At 40.4% G+C, this 16,345-nt stretch overlaps 1 protein-coding gene across 6 annotated transcripts in view; it reads right to left on the bottom strand.

The window, feature by feature from the left end:
• ATP2B1 (ATPase plasma membrane Ca2+ transporting 1) overlaps positions 1-16,345 on the bottom strand; it is a 65,996-nt gene that overhangs the window by 41,556 nt on the left and 8,095 nt on the right. The window lies entirely within an intron of this gene.

Below are 16,345 nucleotides of genomic sequence, written 5' to 3'. Positions count from 1 at the left end.
TTCCTGTTACAGCATGTTCCAACAGTCCACTTTTGTAACAAAGTGGTAATGCATAATGCAACTATAAACAGTGAAATCCAAGTATCAAAAGAAAGCATATCTTTAAGCTACATAGATCCTCTAATAATATTTATCTCCCACTAGTGGAATATTTTGATTTGACCAGCGTTCCACTTCTTAATTCTTGCAGCAGCCATTTCAGATGTTGTTGGAGTAGCAGAAGCTCTGAAGCACTATAGTTCAAAGCAACTCCAATATGCTAACCTCAAATTTTAAATTCAAGAAACAGTTAGACTGTCTATTATTCACTTATGCACCACTGCTGAAGTTCCATCTTATTTAAAGTTTAATTCCGTTGAAGTTATGTTGGTATCCACCTTAAAGATGCTGCACAGAACATGATGAAGAGAAGTCTGTCTTTCATTAGGCACATCAACTTTTGGATAATCCTTTGTTTACACATACCACTGAGACTATGAGCAACTTTGAAGCTACTGTCTGTCACACTCAAGTGACTAGAAATGCTGTACTGTAGAAGTACCTTACAGTAGCAGCACATACTATCACAGGCAGGATTCAGATACCTGTGCAAATCTCTCTGAAAAGACCTTGCTGCTCTATGACTAACAGCTTCACTGACATGTCACATCATTGCAGCTGCCTATGAGGAGTACTGCACCCCAAATTTCTTACCTAAATCAAATTAGTATTTTTTATCACTGAGTGTGTTTTGTTACCCAAGACAATAATTCAAAACCATAACCCAAGAAACAAAGGTTAGATAATTTTACCAGTGTTAGAAGTTCAACAATCTCATAATCCTCTCTAGCTGGACTGCAAAAAAGACAAGCTCTAAACTGAAGTCCATGTTTACCAAAGAGATGTTTACCAAAGCATGATGAGACTACAGATTACAACTCTATTTAGCACCACCAGAACACACTATGTTGACTAAACTAGAAACAGCTGTAACATGTTTCTTGAAGTGTTCTTGTAACAACACTTTAAATATAAACCCATGTTAATACCCCATACCACCCCAAAAATGCTACTATTGAGGCATCCCTGAACATTAAATACGCCTCAGAAAGGACTCCAGGAAGTCCTTCACAGGTGGAGTCACTTAGTAACTAATAATTCCCTCTATTTGGACAAAAGCTAATCTGTGCTCCACATTCATCAAAATTAAGGCTACCTTGAAGTGATAGTTCACAGTGGCCACACACTGACAACCAAATATGAACAGCTGGATTTAAGAGTAGAATAATTACTATTACCCAGATGCACAGGACCTAGCATACCTTAGACCCCTATCCAAACCTTTCCTGCTATTGAATCTGCATTTAATACTTGCTTCACCAACCTACAAGAAATACATTTTAATATTAAGGAAATTAAATCTTAAAACATTTAAGCAAACTCAAATCTCAAGAGTCAAAGGTCCAGCAATTATATATCCTGTAGCACTCAATTTAATTTATACATCTGCTTGAACACTGTGCATTCAGATATTAAACATGAGCTGGTACTAGCATTTGACTTTCAAAAACACACTAAAGCTAGTTGCTGTAATATAGGAAAAGGCCTGCAAAGTGATTATCTCAGGAAAGCCTTTGTTTAATCTAATTAGTTCAATGAAGACTGGACAGATGTGTACACCAAGAGGTTACAGTAATAAAAACTGTCCCCATGTATTTCAGTAGTCATGCCATTTTAATCAGTTTCATAAAACAGCTTTTGAGATACTAAAAAACGTAATATGCCTTTGCATACTTTAGACTGAAAACCGCAGCACTGGGTATGTTCCACAGTTTTCAAGCCATCACATGACATTTTTCTGGGGTGGAGGGGGTGGAATTTGCCTGTAATAATATTATAATGGAAAGTAACTGTAACTGAGAAAGTGACCTGGAAATCAAACTGCAAAAGTCTGAGGTCTTCTGCTGTGGAGGGTCAGTTTTCTTTAAGAGACAGACCCTCATACCAACTTGAAAGCCTACAGAAACTCACCAGCTTTTTCACAAGAGAACAAATGAACACTAATAAACCGATACGTTCATACAGAACAGAATGCATTTACAGGTCACAATCACACATGTTAACGTGTGCCAAACTGAGCAACTAGGAGTTAAATCGTTTCAGTCGCATGCTGTTGCTTTAGTGCAAGCATCTCAGAGAGCCTGGCTTATGAAGAGACAATTACAAGTAGACTGAAGAGCTAAGAGGGAGAGGGCACAATCATGGAAGACTCTGCAAATAAGTTTTTAATACATCACCTTCAACCTTAAATATGCCCAGTGACAAGTCTCCCTCATTACAACTCCTGTGTTATAAACAGTGAATTCAAAGGTCATGAGTTTTGCTGAGTTTTCAAACAGAAATCTGACTTCTTCCTGAAGCTTATTATTCTCTTGGGAGGTGTACTCGCCTGACTGAAATAAAAACTGGCTGCTGCTCCTAGACTGCAGCAGATGTAAACAGTGGCATTTATCGCACTTAAAGGATTGCTGCTGCCTACCGTGATTGACACTTCTTAGTAGCAGTTTCATCCAGTGGTAGTTTCTTTGCTTTAAGACCCCAAATTATTTCTTACTGAAATGACAGCTAACAAATTAGGACTTCAGTAGTGTGAAGTCAATTTGGCAGTACAAGTTAGCAACGTTCAGGCAAAGGATTCCCACATCGATTCCCTCCTATTTTGGCAGCAGCAAGGGAAAATGTAAGTTGAGGGGGAATTATTACAGCATGAAAAGCATGACCTTCTCTTATAAAGCAGCTCACTCCACAGCCTCTGCAAGGAGCCTGGCAAGCAAGCACACATTGTCCTATACCATCAAGGCACGACGCTGGCCTGTGCTGCCCTGCCTTCTCCAAGCCGTGGCCCTTCACTCACAAGGCAAATCCACTCCAACTGAAGCGACAGCTACATTAAGAAACAAGATCGGAAAGTGCTGCATAGATGTCTAAGCAAAAAAAATATTTTTATCAAAAGCTTAAACTGATCATTAGCTTTCTGAATTTAAAGTACTTTAACTTGAATATGTGAGAACTAAATAGGTAAAAAAGACTGACCCAGCAAGTAGAGCTTCAGAAAAATCTAAGAACACTTCCAAGAAACATCAAACTGAGACATACTGCAGAGCCCCAGGGAATAAAACCAACGTGATCACCATTACAGAAAGCATCAAGTGTCCCATGTATTTAAAATACTAGGCTTTCAGTGTCTCCCATTTCATGTTACAATACTGAGTTGACCACAAGAAGCCAAACACTTCAAGTCACAAACCCATGCAGAAAGAGTTGAGTTTAACTACTTAAAATACTCTCTTGGAAGCTGGAGTTAATCATTCCAGATATCCACTATCAGAGCAATATCTTGAAGGGTCTCCCACTGTCCACAGCTCTGACCAACACACAAGACAGCTTTTCCCTTCTCCACCTGCAGGCCCTGAAGCTTCCTTCTCAGTGCTTCCTTTTACTAGGCTCACACATTTTTTGCTCTGGAATGCCATCGTAAGCAAAAGCAAAAAGGCTAAATTTGACAGAACTGCTTGTAAGAACAGGTAATTCCAAGATAAGACTATAATCCTGGAGAAAAAAATTGTAACCTCTAGATATGACTGTCCGATTGGGCATTGTTTCTAGTGCATTCGAGTACCTAAGGTGAATTTATGGTGTGAGCCTGCTTCCTCAGATAACTTGAAATGAACAGAGTTGCCAAAATTTGGACTAAGGTAGCTAATGGCTGAAAACAATCATGGGATACCACAAAGCTCCACCTACTAGTGTTTAAAATGCAATAAAAAAGTGTGCCCAATGCCTATCAATATTTTCCTTTACTTCACATCCATTGAGTCATAAATAAGATGACTGAAGATTTAAAGTCTCTTAATCCTGCACAGTTCTGAATAAAAATGTTTATTTGGTGTAATAATGCTGTAAAGTAAGTACTATTAACAGGTCTGTTGCATTAATAACAACATATAACCCTAAAAGTAGATATTACTATGCAGTGAAATCATCCACTGACAAACACTCATTAAGTTTGGGGACAAGTTACCAATTTTCTCACCAGTATTCATCAAAAACATATTGGCAAAAATAATACTACGAGAAGCTGAACTTCTAAAAAAACAAAGATGGTAGCATGGTATCCTACTTATTAAAATCACGCATCATAAGACTACAACAGAGTTTACCTGCATTCCCAAATCACAAAATGCATTCCAGTCACAAAATCTAACAGGCATGTGTTAAGTGAGGCATATGACATCATTCTATGCAGCCAAGTTTCAAGTACAGGGAAAGTGAGATTGCATCAAATTTTGTCCAGAGCTGGAATTGGATTCCTGGATTTCAGTCACTTGTTGCATTTTAAGCTTAGTGCATGTCTGTAAGCAATGCATCCGCCTGGTCAGCTCTGACAGTAATTATGACTGAGCAAAACAGCAGCTGACTTCCTCATAATAGTTATTCCTACAGGTATATTACTTGTCTTGAGAAAAAAGGTAAACCCTATAATTTTTTGCTGCTTCCCCTTAACTGTGTTTCTGATACATTTTGAGCTAAACACATATCTCAGATGTTATCTCTTTATTTCCATCTTTCAATTCCCACAACACCATACATGCATACCATTGAAATGGCTTTAGTCAGTTTGAACAATGATCTTCTTCCCTTCCCATGTTATTAGACAGTAAGTAGCATTAGCGGAAATTTTTTTGTTCTGAAGCTCCAAGTCAACTTCAGGAGTTCTTAATACCAGAAACCTTGTTTCAGGACATCACACCCATTTAAATTAAAACATGTTCAAGTTAAATTGCATATAACGCTTCAGCCAGAATCAGACATTTACCATCTCATCCTGATTTGAACACTCCCCCTTTTTTCTTCTAGAAAGTATTCCTTCATATTAATATCCATTTAGGCTGAGCGGTATGCTTTTGACTGTAACCATGCTTCCTGATATCAAAGAGGTGCCAGAGGCTCTTTAGAGCTCTGAGCCTTCAGGCAGAGGGCAAAAGTCCATCCCTACCCGATTTTATTTGTATTCAGGAAACTGGGACAAATTTAAGATTAGCCTTAAAACTGCTAGATGTATTTGCGTCTAGTGAGAGTACACTTAGTTACTTCCATGAAGTCACTCTGCATATGACTGACTCCTTTCCATTGGGGCAGTACAATTAACTTAGCAGGGTAAGTTTTAAGGGTTTTCTTGCTACCTTGGCCTAGCTTACTGCTATATAGAAACAGTATGATGAAATATTCTATATGCTTATTGAACTGTAAACACATAATATATAAATAAATATAATGGTGATTAATCCCTCCTGCCAGAAATATACCAAGTAAACAGACTAAAGAGTCATTCTGAAAAAAATCCTTTCAAAAACTGCAATTACATTTGACATCTTCTATTCGTAAGGCGCCAAATTTTTTTACTTCAGATATCTTAGTCTACACTTCCGTAACTTTTTCAGAACTACTGCAAAGTTTGCTGCTCCTGCTGGTGGCGACAAGAGGAGGTTGGGGGGTGGGGTGGGGGGTGTTGTTTGTTTTTTAACCTCAACATTTGAATTTGAGAATCCACTGTATGGCTTTATAAGAAACACTGATGTGGAATCTCTTGCAAACTTCTTCATTATGATTACATTGATCATCCCTTTAGCTCTTTTTGGTAAGTTTTGAGAGCTTAGCTCACTAATTCATTCCAGTGGGCCTCCTCTTTCTGGTACAGTATAAGAAGTGTCTGCAGTAAATTGCGCTTCATGGTATTATCTGATACATTTTACCATTTCATGAGGCTATATATTGCTTCATCCTCAGCCACATCTCCAGTTTCAAAACTAGTCCTTCCTCGTGATTTTACTTTTTTTTCTTTGATCTTTCTGAAGTTGACACCCACTTAAAGGCTAAATTCCCGTGTTGCCTGCACTGTCATGCTCTTGTAGCTACTCCTATTAAAGAACTTTGTCATTTATGCAGGCTTGGTTGCTGGTCTGGAGTTTTTTGCATACATTTAAGTATTACTGCAATACAGCTACTGGTACTTGTCCATAAAATGACAAATTAAATGCTGTGTGATCAGTACGAGTTACATGACAATCCCTGGTCCACCATTCAATTTAAGGTAATAAATTATTCTCTTGGCAGTTTCTGTTTCTTTAACATAGACAGGGAGCGTGTAAGAGCTGTTAGTAGACAGGATGTACAAAGCTGAGATTCCCATCTCTTCATAAGACTAGCAACGCAAGCAGCAAGTCTGTCACATCCTTATGTGACCAAAGGCATGGCTGTGCTACAGTGTCAAGGCGTAAGACTTCCACCCACAGAGGTCCTGAAGTCGCTCTCATTATTTGACACCAACAACACTGCAGCTAACACCTGCCACCCTTATTCTTTTGCACTGGGAAAAGCCACCTACATTAATTAGCAACTGCATTAACAAAGTAATAGGCTATGCAAAAGACTGCTGTTGCAACAGTCACACAGGCAACTCCGGGCTCAGAACAGTAACTTCGTGTGTGCCTTTTCACTCTTTTTCACAGCACCTCAGCCACTGAGAGACAGCATTTCATTTTGGGTCCTGCTCTAAGTCCGTCTCTCATGGGACGCACAGCTCTCCAACCAGTTTTCAGCACCCCCTTCCTTTACTAATCCTTTTTCCACTGCTGTTGCCTCCTTCCTGCACTTCCATGACCTTTAAAAATGGACAAATTCCTTGACAGCAATGCAATCTGTCTCCTCCAGATCCAAGCAGATAGAAACCACCATGCACAGTACCAAGCCTCCACCCTCCCACTAGCTAGCTGTGATCATAGCCACGCATTTCGCTTCTCTGCGGTCCAAGAGGAAGCTACTTGCAGCAGCCAGGCACAGAAAGCAGTCACTGAGAAAGGATTTTTCCATCCTGCCAGACACAAAATAAAGCTAGAAGATTTATATATCAGGGTTTCTACTGGCTGAACAAGTTATCAAAGCAGATTCACCCGAGAAGTTTTCCCACAAAATGCCAGAACAGTTGATTTATTTGTAAAAGTCATAAACACAGTGTGGATATGCCAACTTAAGGGATACACGTTCAGCTAATGCTGGGAGCATCTTCAACATGGAACTACACCGCTGCCACCTTTAAGATAACATTAATCTCCACTCAAGGAAAGCTTCATTTTCCCTGTTATTTCAGGTAAAGTGACAGGCCACCAAAATCACGATACATCACTTTATTGCCAAGGCCAGACACAGTCTGAACCAAACAGCAAATTCACCAGACCGTCAAATCACAGCTCAAGCAGATTTAGTAAGCTTAATTAATTCTCAGTTTTGGTAGGCTATTTAATAATTGCTGTACAAACCGGCTATGCACAATTAACAATTGCAGCTTCATTTCTAAACTCGTCAGGTGTGAAGATCTGTACTGTGCATAACTTTCGTTTCTGAGAGCGCAAAGGTATCAGTTTCATGATTAATTCATTAGAATAAAGTGACTGGGGAAAAGAATGCAAATGGAGCCACATATTTAAAAGTCCTATTCCATCCAATAAAGGAAATCCCTCCCTCCCCCCCCCCCAGTTTCCCCTGAACCAAAGGTCTTAACTCTTCACCAGTATCAGTGGATGCTAAAGCAATTTGTAGACAGTTGTGCTTCCAGTCTTAACAGTAAGCATTCAAATCTGGAGGTGAACTAGCGGTGTCTGGCTTTGGCACAATGCTTATTCCTCTAGGTAGGGAAATATGCCTTGAAAACTTTGTAGCAACCAGCTAGACCTGTTCAGTACTGACAATCTGATATTTGTTTCCCTCACTCCCCTGCCCAATCAAAGCACAAAGCTATCAGAAATAATGTGGTAAACCACCAGGCACTTGGACGCCTAAAACATAACTACCATTGGCATACACAGTGAGGTATTGGTCTCCTGCTAAAGCAGCTCTGAACCCTCAGCAGTAATTTCTAGTGGCTACTTCAATAAGGGCAATATTCCTTCTTCCAAAAGACAGCATCTGAATTGGGAGCCCACTGCCATTCGTTCAGCTGTGGCTGACCCGCAGGGCCAAGAGCCTACCCAACCAGAATGACAGCTGAGTCAGAATTATTATTTAAGTCAGACCCATTTTCTTCCGTCCACATAAAGCTATTTCTCACAAGTGTTTGTTTATTTTACAGTGGCACATAGCAACGTTCCGCAACTTCTGCAATCAGGTTGTTTTTAGCAATAGCACACAGTATCTCTGAAGAAAGGGAATAGGGAAGGGCAGTGTCAGCTCCTCAAGTGACAAACTTCAAACAACCTGCCAAACTGTTGGATTTGTGCATGTTAGACTAATTCCAACCAGCCACTGCTGAAGGCACAATTTCTTCTTAAGAAAAAAGATCTGTATGTCCAGCTGAAGGTTTCAAATGAACTTCCTCAAAGGGCCATTGCAATTACACATCTGACAAGCACACCTCAGCTCGGTGTGAGTTTCTTTCCCCATGCAGCCAAGTAGGGGCTCAGATCATCCCCAATATCAGAAGCTAATCACATTTTTAATTTAAGCCCTACAGCCCACAAGTTTCCCTTACCACAGCAAACAGGTAGAGCAGGGTAGAGAAGTGGAAAACTTCATCTAGCCTGAGATTTGCAGGACTGAGGGAAATGACTGTTTCCCCATTGGGGGGAAGTGACTGAAAAAAGCATCAGAGTATCATGAAACAAGAGTGACACAGCACCATGAAACAAAAGATAACATGACTTAACCAAAACTCCCACAGTTCTGGCCTCAGTCTTTCTAGAGATAATTTTGGAAGATGCATGGAAGTTTTCCTTCTCTGCCTCCCAGTGCTCCACAGTTCTAAGCAGCCTCTTGTATCCCTGCTTTCCTCCCAGAATAGTCACCTGCTTTCTCAGCACCTTCAAAAGACTCTTTAGCTTGAAGGACACAGAGCAGCCTGCCTCCATTTCTAATGGAGAAGAAAAAGTAGACTGCTAGAAAGCAGCTGAGCTAGGAGTGGTCTCCCAAAAGCCTGCTTATTATTTCAGTCTCATTAAGAATTACTTATTTCAATTAGTTTGTCAAGTACAGGAATGAGCCATCTGAACACCTTTATAATTAAGTATGACTTCAGCAGTGTTTCCAAAAAACCTACCTGAGGTAGGTAAGACCTTGAATGAAACTGTGCAAGCATGAGGTCTGCTAGTAACAAGTAGCAGACCTGTTTTTCCACACTTTCAGACTTCAAAAGTTCTCTCTACGCAGGGTACCAAACACTGGCTAGGAAGAAGTAGGACTCCTCAGTAAAAAGTCTCACGTGTTAAAAAACTATACACCTAATTTCAAAGTTACATTATGAATTTGGCTCATTTAAGTTACGTATATATTCAAGTTTGTACACAGTGTCAGGCAGGTTGACATCCAAGTTCTACCATTGCCTTTAATCCATGTTTGAATTCTTAGTTTGAGTCTACTTCCATTATTTTTACAACATTGCTTTCTCCTTCTCTGGAGGGAAGGGATGCTTTAAAGTAAGACAAATTTATACTAACACCATGATGAATATCCTTCATATGTTTACGATTCACAGGTATAGCAGCATAGCTTATAAACACTTACAGTTCACTTTCAAAACATGCATTTACACTAAACATTTTTGCATATTTTTGTATTCTGCACTTGTAGACTCCATATGAGAAACTAGTCACTTTCTCTAGACTATTAGTAACAAGTTAATTCTTGGTGTGCTACACTCCTGCTACAGGAGTTAGCTTTTTACACATGTATCCAGGTGTAATTGAAGTATTTCCCTCTAACCAAAACAGCAGGAAACTGGGGTGGTAGTTAGGGGTTTGGGGTTTTGTTTGTTTGGGTTTTGTTTCGGTGCTGAGTACCTTATTTTGTTGGTATTTGAACACAGTTTAGGATGGTTATCTAATTAAAGGGATTGAGCAAAGCGATCAAGTATGATACAGTCAAAATCTACAACAAAAGTAAGTGTGAAGGAACAAACAATTTCAGACAATTACACAGCTGTCTGTCAAAACCACAATCTAGGTTTAAGGCATAGTGCTTTAGGCACATAATTCAGACTAAACAGCTTTCGAGACTGCTTTCTTCCTTAAAACTCAAAAAGTAGGTACTTACTAAATAAAACATTACCTTGTTGAGCAATTATTACTAAAATAAGCCATTAGCTGTCAAAAAATTTTTCACCGAGCAAGTATTTTCAAGTATTTAAACAATTGCCTCACAGCAAAATTGCTCAAAGAAAGCCTAAGCCAAGCTATTTTAAGCTACTTTATTATTTTAAGCTACTTTAAGATTAGCAATCTCTGACTCCTTAACTTGGAGGTTTCTAAAATACAGTAGGCTTTCCTAGAAAATAGAAGCATTTCCCTGTGCACTGAAAATCCTCAGCTGTTCTTGCTTGAGAAGATTAGGGTTCAAGGCAGGCATTGCTAAGCTAAATTTTATCACCTATATTATGCAGGTCAGCAAGTTTTGGTTTACTTGTCAAGTAACATGAAAACGATTTAAATACAACACTGGACGTTAAAACGAAAGATTACTGAGCATGGCAGTAAAACTCTAAATTCTGAACATAAAAGTGGGCAATTATCCAAGTCATAGGGCTTAGCTTCAAGACCTTAATCCACAACAGCATGCCCAAAGGGAAAAACTGGAAGAACAGGATATTTGGTAGGGGGAATACACTCACTGTGAGAGAAAGACCTGTTCTAACTCTTGTGGGCAACTGCCTGTTTCTACACAGCCAAGCAGTCCCTTCACAGTCCAGCAATGCCTAAAGACACCTGCAGGCAGCCACAGGTATACCCAAAGAGAAATCTAACAGGAAGAACCACAGGGTGTTTGGCTTCACTGAATTCTTAAAATTGGGTTTGCACAATAGTTTTACCATTCTGAAATATCTGACATTCATGAATTACGCAAGCGAACATCTAGACAAAAGACTGCACTTTCCAGGAAATGCAAAATGTACCTTGCATGCGTGAAAAGCCAGAAAACCTCCTCAGACTTAACAACCAGAAGCCAGGCACTCTCTCTCATCACAAGGTTCAGGGGTTCTTGTTCAGAGATACCCTGAACTAAAGCAAATTCTAAAAAGGCAGTTTGGCTTGTTATTCCACTTGCCCAGGTTCAGACCAGTTACTGACCGGTATAGCAGGGTAGGTTATTCGCTCAGTCCTCTGAAACTGTTAAACCATCCCTAAACTACAGAAAACCAAAATAACTAGAATAGTAGTATTATAGACTAATGATATGAGAAAACAAGAGAATAAAATGAACTGCACTGGCATTTAAAGACATCTGTTGACTTCCAAGAGCAATTGTTTTGATTATAGACATAACGCCTATCTATACCAAAGCCTTGTTCAAGGCCTGAACTTCTTCCACTCTGGTTGAGAATTTTTATATCCATTATCTCTTCACCTAGGAAGAAAGCAGTAGTCTCAGAATAAGCAAATAAGTGTCCAGAGCACTGTAATTTATGGAAGGCTACAAGTTCTCTCCCCCACCCCACCATCCCCAGAGGCTTCCAAATATCAGACCTCTATGTACATATAGCACACACAACCTATAAAAATAGGGCTCAGATGTTTGACTAGATGTACTACAAGTATTCGGTATCTTTATTTGTATAGCCCCATCCAATCGTTGATACACAAAAACAGACCAGACTACAATTACAAAGGTATATACAACACCAGTGTTTACCATTATATCAGGAGATAGCATCTGAGACACCTGATTAGCTTTCAGTAACTATTTGTTGACCTATTTTTCAGGAAAATCCCTCTTCCATACATTAAACTGTTCTTAACTCAGAATTCCACACAGGCACATTTGAAAAGATGTGATACGTGATTATTTAAGCTCATGAAAGCTGTTTTTGCAGAGCCAGCAGAGGGAGTACAGACATCATTTTACTTAGCAGCTTCGGAAAAGATACCTTGTAAGAAAGCACTAAAAGAGCTCTGCCGGCAAACCTAATGCGGTTAAAGCATGCCAAGAACTTCCCCAGGTTTTCACAGACATGGATGTCAATGGCCAGTAGAGTTGGTGTTTTGTTTCTGATCCCAACCAGCAGTAACATCTTACAGTGACATCTGACAAAAATGGCAGGATCAACTCTAACAGCACTAAGAAATACCACAAGCCTGATGTTTCATGCCAAAAACCCCCAAAACATTATATAGCTACAATTAGAGCTAGTCAACACTTTTTATTCCTATGGATTCTGCTGCTCCTCAGTTTCAGAAAAGCTAAACCCTTTTGGTTGTTCATTTTTTAAAAAGCAGCTTCACCTGGAAGAAAAGTTGAGGAAAATCTAAGTTCAAGATGACCCGCTAACAAAGAAGCCAGGAAGATAACAAAGAGCTAACCTTTCTGCTGGTGTTCAGTGGCATGCACCTGCTAGCAAATCTGGTTTTATGCACCCTCTGAGGTGAGAGGTCTGCTGCTTTATTTAGCATTTCCATTGATCAGCCTGCTTTGGAGTTGGCAATTACAACTGAGCAGTGTTGACACCATGGTGGCTGTGGAAACAGTTTGAAAGAACAGGCTTCAAGCAGACAGACTGATAGTTTTTTGCCATCTCGTAGAGGTGAATGCTAAGCTCTAGGCCAACACAACATCTTCCTGGCAAAAACTCTACACTCTTTGCTCGTTTAGACTGCAAAATTCACAAGATTTTCCTTTTTTTTTTAAATAAAGTCAGTATTTCTCAACTTGTTGGCAAGAGCCTAAGCTAACACAAAATTCTTGCCAATCTTCAGCATTTATCAAATTATTTTACTGGGTGGCTATTTCTAAGTTCCACTGTTTAAAAGTTTGTATATGAAGAGCTCACGTGCAATTAGCTCCTTAGTCTCAAAAGTTTCTTCCAAAAGAGCTCCTCCTCCCAAAGAAAAGGTAAGCTTCCATCATCTTAAAACTTCACATGAATTTTAAAAAGCTTTGACAGCTTGAATCATTATATTTTGATGACTACCTACCCAAGAAAAATGTGCCTGTAGCTGTGGAACTTAGCCTTCACTTGTTTCAAGTTTTGAAAATAGAAGAACCACCTGTAAGCAAGTTAAGATGGCTGCTTCTGCTCCCCACTTCCTACAGGAAAGCAGTATTCACTTTTCAGCTTCACTTCCACGTAGCAGATTCACCAAATGAGTAAGTCAAAGTGGGCCAAACTGGTTCCCGTCTTACAGAGTTTACAGTTGCATATTGTATAGCTGACTAAAATTTCACTCCTAGCATGGAATGAGACCACCTCACAGTTTGGCTGTTGAAATTCAGTGCTCCAGCGGCATTCCCTACTTGTGTGCTGTGCCTGGTTGGTTCCCAGGACTCTGGCTAGGCTGCTAGTATGCTTTATGTGGGGTAACCACTGCAGGAAAACCCCTGCCTCTTCCATCACAGACATGGTGATGGCCAAGTATCAGGATGCATACCAATCACTCTGATCATCCTGCCCTTCCCCAAGATATTGCTGTCTCTTGTGACAACAGTGAAGTTTCTGCAGATAACATGAGAAGCTGATCCTGCTGTTTTTCAGGCAGACTGGTTATCTAACCAGATTCACCACACAGATAATCCAGTATCAGTGCCTACTCAAAACGGGGCACAGAACTACAATGAATCTGCTTGAGTCAAGCAAATGTAAAACCATACTCACAGGAAAGATGCATTTTTCAAAACACATGACTGAATTTATGACTACAAAGTCATAAACAGGTGTATAAGCAAGGTGAACACCAAAAATTCACATAGCAATTTATTGGTTGGGTACAATACCACAACTCCAATTCATCTTGCAACTGGAGCCTTGTTAAGATCCTAAATAATTATGTTTACAATAGCCTTTACATTTGAGAGACTGACATTAGGCTTCTAATTAGCAAGTTAAAACATGTGATCCATTTACATGGAACAGTTAAGGTGGGGGGGAAACATTAAAAAGCCCCTTAAAACATGAGTATATTTGGAGCGCTTCTCTTTGATAAGCTTTTACAGCAGATTCTACAAAATTTTACACTTTAAAAATTATTACAGCTGCTTTTAAGGATCTATGGAGGTTTGTTATTATCTCAGCTTTTAACCGGAAAAGCTGAAGACCTTACAGTTTAGCACACAGCTGAACAACTACTGATTCCAGTATTAATCACTCCCTGAGATTTAGTACTTCAATAATTAGACAGCATGCAGCAGATACAAGAGCTTTTTTTAGAAGACAGTGCTGAAGTTGTGCTCTTCCCCATCCTTGTCTCGCCACCTGGAGGTGCCATCTGAAGTTCTGAAGTCTGTTTTGCATTCCACAGGTTAGAAGTTTACATTCCTCCCATCACATGCGAGATTCACCTGACCAAATGATAACACCTAAATCTAAGGTAGGCACTTCAGGCTTTTGTTTTTTTTTATAAATAGGCAACGGAAAAATTAAAACTTCTCTGCTGAAAGATTAAATTTAGCCACCTAGCATGTGATCTAAAATAGTCACATGAATCTCATCTTAGACACGCTCGTGTCTCTTCAACAAAAGAGGCGCAGAGTAACCAGTTTCAGTTTAAGATGCCTATGTGAGTGGCCAGGATTGCTCTGCTGAAGTTAAGTGTAGTCAGTCAGCTGGGCTGATGAACTCACATATCCAGCAGCTGTGCTACCGTGTCAGAGCAGGTACACACCAGAGGAAGGATGTGGTTTCACAGTTCGTTTATGAATATCCCAGCCTGTGCTACTGCCAGAGGGTATAGTCCTGTACCTTGGCCCATGCCAGCACTGATGCACACCTGACCTCAAGGTCAGAGGAGAGCCCCCTTGATGAGAACTGATGACAAGGGAGACAGCAGCAATACTGGCAGATCCTCCTGAAGGTCACACAGATGACAGGGAGTGCCCCTTTCCAGTGCAGCACATGTCTCACAAGCTCAAGTCAGTCACAGAAGTTCTTCTTCTCACCCCCATGCTCATCCCAGGAAAAAGAAGAGCCCAGCTGCATCTTCTCTGTGAGGCCCCAATGAAAACTATCACCACAGTCCCTCCAGGTCAAGAAAATCCACCTTGCTCAACCTGTCACCACACACTACATGGCAGACCCCAAGTGGCTTACTGACCCTCTGCCAGCCTCTTTGTCTGAAGAGATGTAAAACAGGACACCACTTCTGATGCAGCCTCACGAGCACAACAGAGGGCAATATCCCACTTGCCACGCTCTTGCTAACGCAGCCGGCATGAAGTAGTCATCATTGGCACAGGAGACCTCTGTTGCTGACTCTGGGTCCCCTGTCAGGCAAGCAGCCTGGCGAGGAACTTTCCTACAGCCTTCCTCCTCCAGCCCCACTGCAGAGGGACAGGTGCCAGGGCAGCCCCCAGCTTTCCTGCTCACCCTCACCACCAGGGACCCAGGCCACCCAGCAGCTCTACCACTGCAATCCTGCACCGCACACATGTTGCCATCCCCAGCTACTCCCAACTGTCGCAGCAGGAAAACCTTTCAGTGGTGTTTTTACTTTGCTGGCTCAGTAATGGCCAGGAGAGGCCTCTGGCAACTCCCATCAGGAGCTTGAAACAGGCCTGGCTTATGATCACTGCCTCAAAGTAACACGTATTTATTTTGTCCAGTTCACAGCATTTCCCCCATAGTTATACATATAGCTTTCTTCTCTATAATAATTTTGCCAGCGTTAGATTCGACAATAGAATGAGAACATAAAGCTTCAAGCCTATGCAAATTCAGTGTTTCAGTTTTGGAATGAGTAGTCTGCTTTGCAAAAACGTTACTACAGCATCTTCCCAGAAAACAGAGTACTCCCCTTCAAACATCCACACCCTGTATTTTCCATCTGGTAAACTGATTTACTGTGCTTTGCTTTGAGGTAGCTTACGTTTGCACTGCAGCTTGAGAGTGTCAGACCTCGTACAACCAAGACAACCTTTTCTGAGTGGTTTTGGTAATACAGTTTGAGGTGCTGCTGTCCAGTGCCCAGCAATGCCAGGATCAACAAGGAAAAAAAGAAAGCCACATGTGAATTGTTCACTTAAAACAAGATGTTAACCTTAGCACGTACCACTGCTTTATATGCTGGTATTTCATTTTTGAAAGTGCCTGTTTGTACTAAAGCTCTTTCAAAAGTTTCCTGTAACCTGGTATGCAACATGAGCAGCCATCTCCATCTGAAGGATAGCTCCAGTATGAGTGCTTCCACTAACAAAAACCAACATGCACACACAAAAAATAAATAACCAAAACAAAGATGAAGGGCAAGAGACCATGCTTTTCTCAAAACTTAGATAATTCAGTACTTCATTACCAGATCTCTTTCAACTCACTTTAGAAATACAGCTCCAGTTTAGA

This window comes from Falco biarmicus, chromosome 5 (genome assembly GCF_023638135.1).
Source record: "Falco biarmicus isolate bFalBia1 chromosome 5, bFalBia1.pri, whole genome shotgun sequence".
NCBI classification, from domain to species: Eukaryota; Metazoa; Chordata; class Aves; order Falconiformes; family Falconidae; genus Falco; species Falco biarmicus.
Note: the sequence above shows the minus strand (reverse complement) of the source record. Positions and strands in the feature narration are given on the sequence as shown.